Source organism: Colobus angolensis, unplaced genomic scaffold, assembly GCF_000951035.1.
Source record: "Colobus angolensis palliatus isolate OR3802 unplaced genomic scaffold, Cang.pa_1.0 Scaffold41, whole genome shotgun sequence".
Taxonomy (NCBI): Eukaryota; Metazoa; Chordata; class Mammalia; order Primates; family Cercopithecidae; genus Colobus; species Colobus angolensis.
Window position 1 is genome coordinate 13,812,752 of NW_012117488.1, and position 8,407 is coordinate 13,821,158.

Below are 8,407 nucleotides of genomic sequence, written 5' to 3' on the forward strand. Positions count from 1 at the left end.
AAAAAAAAAAAAAAAACAAATATACGAAGTACAGAAGGAGGCTCTCCCCACGCTCCACATTCCATCATGCGTTGTCTGTGGATGGACCCCTGGTGGGAGGGTGGCAATCTCATGGCATCTTCAACCCTGTAGCTTTAGAGTCCTACATGTGATTGAAATAGAATAACGTCACCCCATGGCTGACTGGGGGAGATTTGAATGTCAACAAGAACAGCTAAAAAAAAAAAAAAAGGCACAATAACGTTCTGAGATTCATGTCTAGTGTGTTTTGCAAAAAGGGACAAGACTTACCTGAAAAGTGTCCACCACTCCTGCAAGCTTTCCCTTATACATGACTGGAAACATGCGGTTGTAAATTACTTCAAGCTGGTGGGGCCTGTTCTTAGGGATGCCAATTAGCATGGACTCTGGATTGACAAGGCTGAGACCTATGTGTGTCATTCAACTCTCTGTGAATCTACCAGTGATGAAACTGATCCTCTGAGGCAAAATCCTTCATCAATGGGATTATTAGCTACATGAGCAAGAAAATGAGCATGCTTAGTGAAAACGAAGAAAAACAATGTTTTTAAGAAAAATCACCTGAGCAGTTGAATTTCTTGTTTTGTTTTGGCAGCTTTAACAATGACTGTAACAAGCAGCCAGCCGCCATGCCGCGTTCTTTTCAGCAGCATCTAAAATCACACCTGTTCATACTCATTAATCCTTAAAGTCTGATAGCATTTCCATGATTTCCATGGAAGGGGACATTTTCTCCTCATCTCAGTAATTAACTGTGCACTGCTGCAGCTGAAGAGAAAACCTAGCAAGTGCTCAGGATTGATAAGCAGGGTCCTGACTGAGTTGCAGGGTCCAGGCTGGGCATGTCATGGGTGCTGTGGGTGCTGTGGTCTGTAGGACGCCTAGAGGCAGAAAGGCCTGTTCTCTCCCTGGGCCCCCCAAGGCTGCACGTCAGCAGCACTGCTCACTGAACCAACACCAGGAGCTCTCTCTTCATCTAATCAAATGCATTCTTATCACAGGTTTGATATTATTTAGACACAAAATGTGTTAGTCTGTTCTCATGCTGCTAATAAAAACATACCTGAGACTGGGTAATTTATCAAGAAAGATATTTCATGGACTGACAGCTCCACATGGCTGCAGAGGCCTCACACTCATGGCAGAAGGCCATGGAGCAAAGGAGGAGCAAAGTCATGTTTTACATGGTGGCAGTCAAGAGAGCTTGTGCAAGGGGAACTCCCATTTATAAAACCATCAGATCTCATGAGATGTATTTATTATCACAAGAACAGCATGGGAAAGACCCACCCCCATGATTCAATTACCTCCCACTGAATCCTCCCATGACACTTGGGAATTATGGGAGCTACAATTCAAGATAAGATCTGGTTGGAGACACAGCCAAACCATATCAAATGACATTCCCATTATTTAATTTTCTCCTTTGAAGCCTAAGCCACACGGACAGTAATCATGTTTAGTAAAGTATCCAAATTAACTGGAATTTGAAGGTTTCCAATGACCTGCACTGTCTATTAAATACTTATATTAGAATTACTAGAATTATATAGGAAGTTGCAAAGATATTCACAGACATGTGGGGAGATATTCTTGGGAGGGAGCAGTACAGAGGCAATAAAAGTTATTCCTGCAATACCCTTCTTGTAATTACTCTGCCTCTATCACAGCGTGTTTTTTTAAGAATCTATTTTGTTAGAATGGCACTCTGATATATTTCTTTGTCAGTGATCTTGTAGCCCCTGTTGGTGGTGACTTCTGGAGAAGGTCTGTGGTCTATGTGAACATCTGAAACCTTCTAGGCATGGGCTGTGGCTCAGTGAATGTCATCAGTGCCTGACGCTGGAGACCAGCCTCTGCTGAGGCTCTGTGTCATGACTGGCTCTGCCTTCTCTCCCTTTTCTGAGTCTTTCTTACCTGAAACAGAGAAAAGCAGAAAACACACGCCTCCAGGGGAGCGATTTTGGTCACCACTAGGGAAGTTTTGCCAGTGCTGACACTTGATTCTGAGAAAACGGGCACTCCATTTTTGGCTTAGAGCCACATTTGGCCTCCTTCCCTGAATCCCCAGCTGAGGGAGACAGCTGGGGAGAGACCCGCCTTCCCAGCCTGGAAACTGTGCTCTGAATCAGCCCACAAAGCTCCTCGCCATCTAAGGGATATGCTATTCTTAATTTCCCACCTTAGATGTGTCTACCTGCATATCTGTCTGCGAGACTTAAGGATTGCCCTGGGGAGTAGAGGGCTTTGTCGTGGCTCACCCTGCATCCTGTGGTCGTGCAAGAGGCCTGGCGTGTCAGAGGCTTGTGTGTGGGTCTATAGACTCCCTTCCCTTGCATCCTCTGGCCCTCAGACTTTACGTGGCCTTTTACGATTCTCCTTCCCCTCCATTCCCCACATGGCATCTGATTTTACCTAGATGAAAACAGTGGGGAAAAAGCAGAAAGCACCATGGGATCTCACGAACCTCTTTGTGCTGGCCCCGACAAACACAAATAGTTCAGAGAGCAGTCCTCACTCCCAGATGTACTGATCTGTGATCACCCCCAGGGCACAGGTCTCCCGACCTGCCAAGGTATGAACCACACCCAACTAGACCCCACTACAAACTGACTACAGAGAACCAGACAGAGAGAGTGGTCTGATTATTTGCATTTAATTTTCTTTCCTTCCTTCCTTCTTTCCTTCCTTCCTTCCTTCCTTCCTTCCTTCCTTCCTTCCTTCCTTCCCTTTTATTGAACCCGTTACCAGATTTCAAAGGAAAAAAGTTGGGTCTCCCCTCATTCTACCAAGTGCTCCCAAATTTAACCCACTTAATCTGGTCCAAACCAAGACACTGACCTGCAAGACTTGTGGGGAGAGACCCTCCAGAGGTCGGAGCTTACTGCTGTCCTGCACACCCACTGGCTCTGTGGCTCTGAACATCTCACCCAACCAAGTTTTCTCATTTTCTGAAAGTGAGATGACAGCATGTGCCCTTGTTTCCTCCTGGGTCTCTCTGGGGATCCCAGGAAACAGCACGTGTGGGGCTTTGCAAATGCAAATTCCTACCCTGGGGTAGTAGTAATTGTCTCTCAGCTGGTAAAGATTTGGGATTTTGCAGTAAATTAGAGGGGAAACTGTCCTGCCACCATTTTTTTTTTTTTTTTAATTTAGAGACAGGGTCTCACTCTGTTGCCCAGGCTGAAGTGCAGTGGCACAAACATCACTCACTGTATTCGTGAACTCCTCAGCTCAAGCGATCCTCCCACCTCAGCTTCCCGAGTAGCTGGGACTCCATGCCTCCATGCCCAGCTATTTCTTTAAAAATGTTTGTAGAGTTGGGGGTCTCACTATGTTACCCAGGCTGGTCTCAAACTCCTGACCTCAATCAATCCTCCCACCTCAGCCTCCCAAGTGTTGGAATTACAGGCATGAACCATGGCACCCAGCCCAGAGACCTCTTTCTAAAACGTAATTCTATTTATCACATTTCCTAATTACGACCTATTTATGGGACATGTCTCCCCCAGTCCAAATACAGAAGAAAAAATAGATTAAGTAGAAACACAGAGCACTGAAGGCATAGTGAAACTCAAATAACAAAACAAATCTCCCCATGAACCAGAAACAGAAGAGAAACGCAAGTCAGTGGGCTCTGCTGGAGCTGGGGGACTACTAGACGGCTTTTCTGGAAGGAGGCTGTGGCAGTCTGCAGTTTAGTTCCAGTGGAGTAAAAAGGATACAAATACACCACTCAAGAGTATGGGACTGGCATCACTCACCAACTCCCAGCCCCGCTCCCAATACCCACCCAGAAAAGAAACTAAAAGTTGTGGCTAACTCTCCCCTGGGAGCTAGAGTTTTGAATAAGCTACAAACCTAGGAAGGAAGAAGAAGACAGAAACACAGTGTCCGATCAAGACAGGAAGGAAGCCACAGTATATCCCCAAAGCCACTGTGGGACAGGATTACTGCAGCACCGCCAGGTTTAGGGCAGGGAGCCCTGAACAGCTGCACAAAGGTGACCACAAAACCCCCAGCCCAGCAGGGGTGAACACAGAAGGAAACAGAAAGAAGAAAAACAAAAACAAAAGCCTCCCACTCAAAATAAGCCTGTAAAGCAAAATTCCAAAACAGAGGAAGAAATCTAATACTGAGAAAGACAGCCAACAAAATCAACCTTCAAAACATGAATATGCCTCAGAGGAAATTAATTGTGTGGATCCAGCTGGCAAAACTTTAAAATAGATACGTTCAGTTGCCCAATGAGATAAATGAATAACTTCCATTTTAAAAGTGTGAGAAATTAAAATAAAAGCAGATGTAAATGGAAAAAAAAAAATGAAGGCATTGAGTTAAAAAAAAAAAAACTTAAGGAATGATACGTGCCCAGATCTGACCCAGAGAGAAGCAAAGAACTAGTAGGAATCTGCCCGGAACTCAGTACGTAAAGATTATATGCATTAACAGCCACAGAGAATTACTGAGACCATCTAAGGGTCCAACAGGAATTCTCCAACAAGGTAACAGACAAAATAGTGAAAAAGCATTATTCAGAATTTAAAATTTTCCGGATTTGAAGAAAGACATGAATCCTCAAATAGATAGTACACCCCAAGTACCCATCGGGATAAATAATGGTACAGCCATTCCCAGAATTGTCACAGTAAAACTGCAGAGCATGAGGAATAAAAAGAAAATGTTTACAGCTACCAGAGAGAAAAGACAGATTATCTGCAAAAGAATTACAGTTAGAACAACATTGGAACTTCTCATCAGCCACAATAAATGATGGAAGACAATGAAATTCTATCTTCAACTTGATAAGAAAAATTAGTAGCTCTCAACCTCAAGTTTTATACACAGATAAGCTATCAATTCAAGATTCATGGGGCGGAAATCTGTGTTTAGAAAAATCAAGAGTTAAATACCCATAGAGCCTCGCTAGGAAAATAATTAAAGGATTATTTCAGGGGGGAAAAATAAACTCAGAGATATAGGTATATAGAATCTTAAAAGTAAAAGTGATCAGGAAAAAGGTAAAACGTTTTAGTAAAAGTATTTAACTATTAAGTGAAAAAAAATCTTTTTTTTAAAAGAAACTAAAACCAATGCTAAGATGGATACAATATTCCATGGATGGTTGATATGTGCCCATGTCACATTCAGGGGCAGGAAGGAAATAATATGTTAGAAAAATGTACAGCTAAGGGTGTTGGTTAAAAAGTTAAAAATAACCGAAAAATGGAAATACGATGTGTAGCTTCCAAATCAGTACAGATTAAAAGGGGGCACTCTAGAAAACTTTGTCCATCCAATAGAGAGCAGAAAAGTAAAAACAAAAAGGCAGATAAAGATGGTATAAAGAAAATTCAAGCTGGGTGTGGTGGCTTATCCCTGTAATCCCAGCACTTTGGGAGGCCAAGGCAGGGGGATCACTTGATGTCAGGAATTCGAGACCAGCCTGGCTAACATGGTGAAACCCTGTCTCTACTAAAAATACAAAAATTAACCAGGCATGGTGGTACATATCTGTAATCCCAGATACTCAGGAGGCTGAAGCAGGAAAATCACTTGAACCCAGGAGGCAGAAGTTGCAGTGAGTCAAGATTGCATCAGTGCACTCCAGCCTGGGCTACATAACAAGACTCTGTCTCAAAAAAAAAAAAAAATAGAAAACGAAAATGAAAATTCAAAGTAGGTTGGTAAAAAATGTATCAGTAAGTACATTAAATGTAAATAGATTTATCCATATATTCAAAGATAGAGATCATCTAATGATTGTAAAAATAGGTCAGGGGTGGTGGCTCACACCTATAATCTCAGCACTTTAGGAAGCCAAAGCAGGAGGATCCCTTGAGGCCAGGAGTTCAAGACCAGACTGGGAGACATAGCAAGACTCCTGTCTCTATAAAAAATTAAAAATTTATTGGATGTGGTGGTGCACACCTGTGTCCCAGCTGTTCGGGAGGATGAGGCAGGAGGATAGCTTGAGCTCAGGATAGGTAGAGGATACTGTGAGCTATGATCACAGCACTGCACTCCAACCTGGGCAAATGGTAAGACCCTATTTTTGAAAATAAAATAAAATAAAAACTCCTGCTATATGCTACTTGTACGAGAATATCTAAAACAAAAGACCCTACAGGATTAAAAATAAAAGAGAAATAATATGCCAGGCAAACACATATGTGTTTGACAATGACAAACCTAATAGAGCAATGTTAATACCAGGCAAAACATGAATTAAGAAAAAATGAGTAAGAAGAAATAGAAGGGGGATAGAAAGGAATGGCTGTATATAATTCTGCACTCAAAGAACTGGAAATAGACATTCTTTTTATATCAAATATTTTTTAATAGTGATATTTTAGGTCACAAAGGAAATCTCAATGAGATCAAAGATTTAGTATAATATAAACCACATTTTCTTATCAAAATGTAATCAAATTTTGTAAAAATATATAAAGACGGCACCAAAAAATGTGTGATTAGAGACATTAAGTGCCCAAAATTAACTCATAAATAAAACAGAAATTCACAATAAAAACTAACACTGTTTAGAACTAAACAATAATAATGAATTAACTACATATAAAATTTTATGAGATGAAGCCACAAAAGTATTTAAGTATAAAATTATAATGTTAAATGTACTAATATATAAAACATGTAAGATGAAATATAGATGGGTTAAGCATTTAATTTAGATGCTTGGTGGGAAGAATATATATAAGAAGGAGAGAAATAATAAAAATAAGAAAGAAATAAAATCAAAGCAAAAAGTTAACATAAGGTAATGCAAAGCTGATTATTTGAAAATGATAATGACAAATCACTTGCAAGACTGGTTAAGAAAAAATTAGAAAACACATATTAATAATATTGAGAATAAAAGAAAGCCATGATTATAGGCATAAAATTTTCAATTGAGAGAATTCAACAAAAAATTTTACGAAAATAAATTTTAAAACTTGATAAAATAACTTTTTAGAAAATAAAAATTACCAATTGTATTCTGCTGTTCTTACATTGCTATAAACACCTGAGACTAAATCATTCATGAGAACTCTTCCCCCAGGAGCCAATCACCTCCCACCAGGCCCCACCTCCCACCAGGCCCCACCTCCAACACTGGAGATTACATTTAAGCATGAGATTGGTGGGAACACAGATCCAAACCATATTACCAATATTGACTATAGAAGAAATTTATAACTGAATAAATCAATAATTCATTTTAAAAGTATATTAGTAGTCAAATCTTCATCTCCAAGAGTCATCAGACCGAGAGCATTTTAAAGGAAAGTTTTACCAAACATTGGTAGAATAGATAATTTCTCTTGAACTATTTCTGAGTTGGAAGAGAAGAAAAAGGTACTCATTTTGGCGTATTAGTTAAAACCTTGCTACCCAAAAGAGACAGGATCAATGCCATAGAAGAAAGTTATAGATAAATCTTGTGTGTGTACATACATGCAAAAATCCTTAAAAATTAATTTTTAAAAAGCAAATCAAATTTAGATGTTTGTAAAAGTAATACACCATGTAACAATCATGACCAAGACCAAGTAAAATATATAAGGATTTTAAGAATATTTCAACATCAGAAAAAAATCTATTAATATAATACAGCATAGTCAGAGACTGACGGGAAAAAAAATCAAACTGTCAATAAATGGAGAAAGAACACTAGATGGGCCGGGTGTGGTGGCTCACTTTGCACTTTGCACTGGCTCATCCCAGCACTTTGAGAGGCCAAGGCGGGTGGATTACCTGAGGTCAGGAGTTCCAAACCAGTCTGGCCAACATGGTGAAACCCCACCTCTACTAAAAATACAAAAATTAGCTAGGCATGGTGGCACGCGCCTGTAATCCCAGCTACTCAGGAGGCTGAGGCAGGTGAATAGCTTGAACCTGGAAGGCAGAGGTTGCAGTGAGCCGAGATCATGCCACTGCACTCTGTCCTGGGTGACAGAGACCCCATCTCAGAAAAAAATAAAATTACTAAGTGAAATTCAACATCTTTTCATTATTCAAATATGTTTGAAAACTAGATAGGAATAGGAAAATTCTTAAAGTAAAATACCTCCCCACATACTTACATAAATGTTGCACTTCGGTTTGAAATTTAGAAAATTTTTATCCAAGTCAAGAACTTTTTAGTTTCCAGTTACCACAATTTGTATTTAACATTACCTTGAATGCCCTACTCAATTCAACAGGGCAGGAAAAATAAATAGTAAGTATGAAAATTATAAAGAAAAAGACAAAATTTGCCTTTATTTATGGGTGCACAGAAGAAATCCAAAAGACTAGAGCTATTGGCCGGGCGCGGTGGCTCAAGCCTGTAGTCCCAGCACTTTGGGAGGCCAAGACGGGTGGATCACGAGGTCAGGAGATC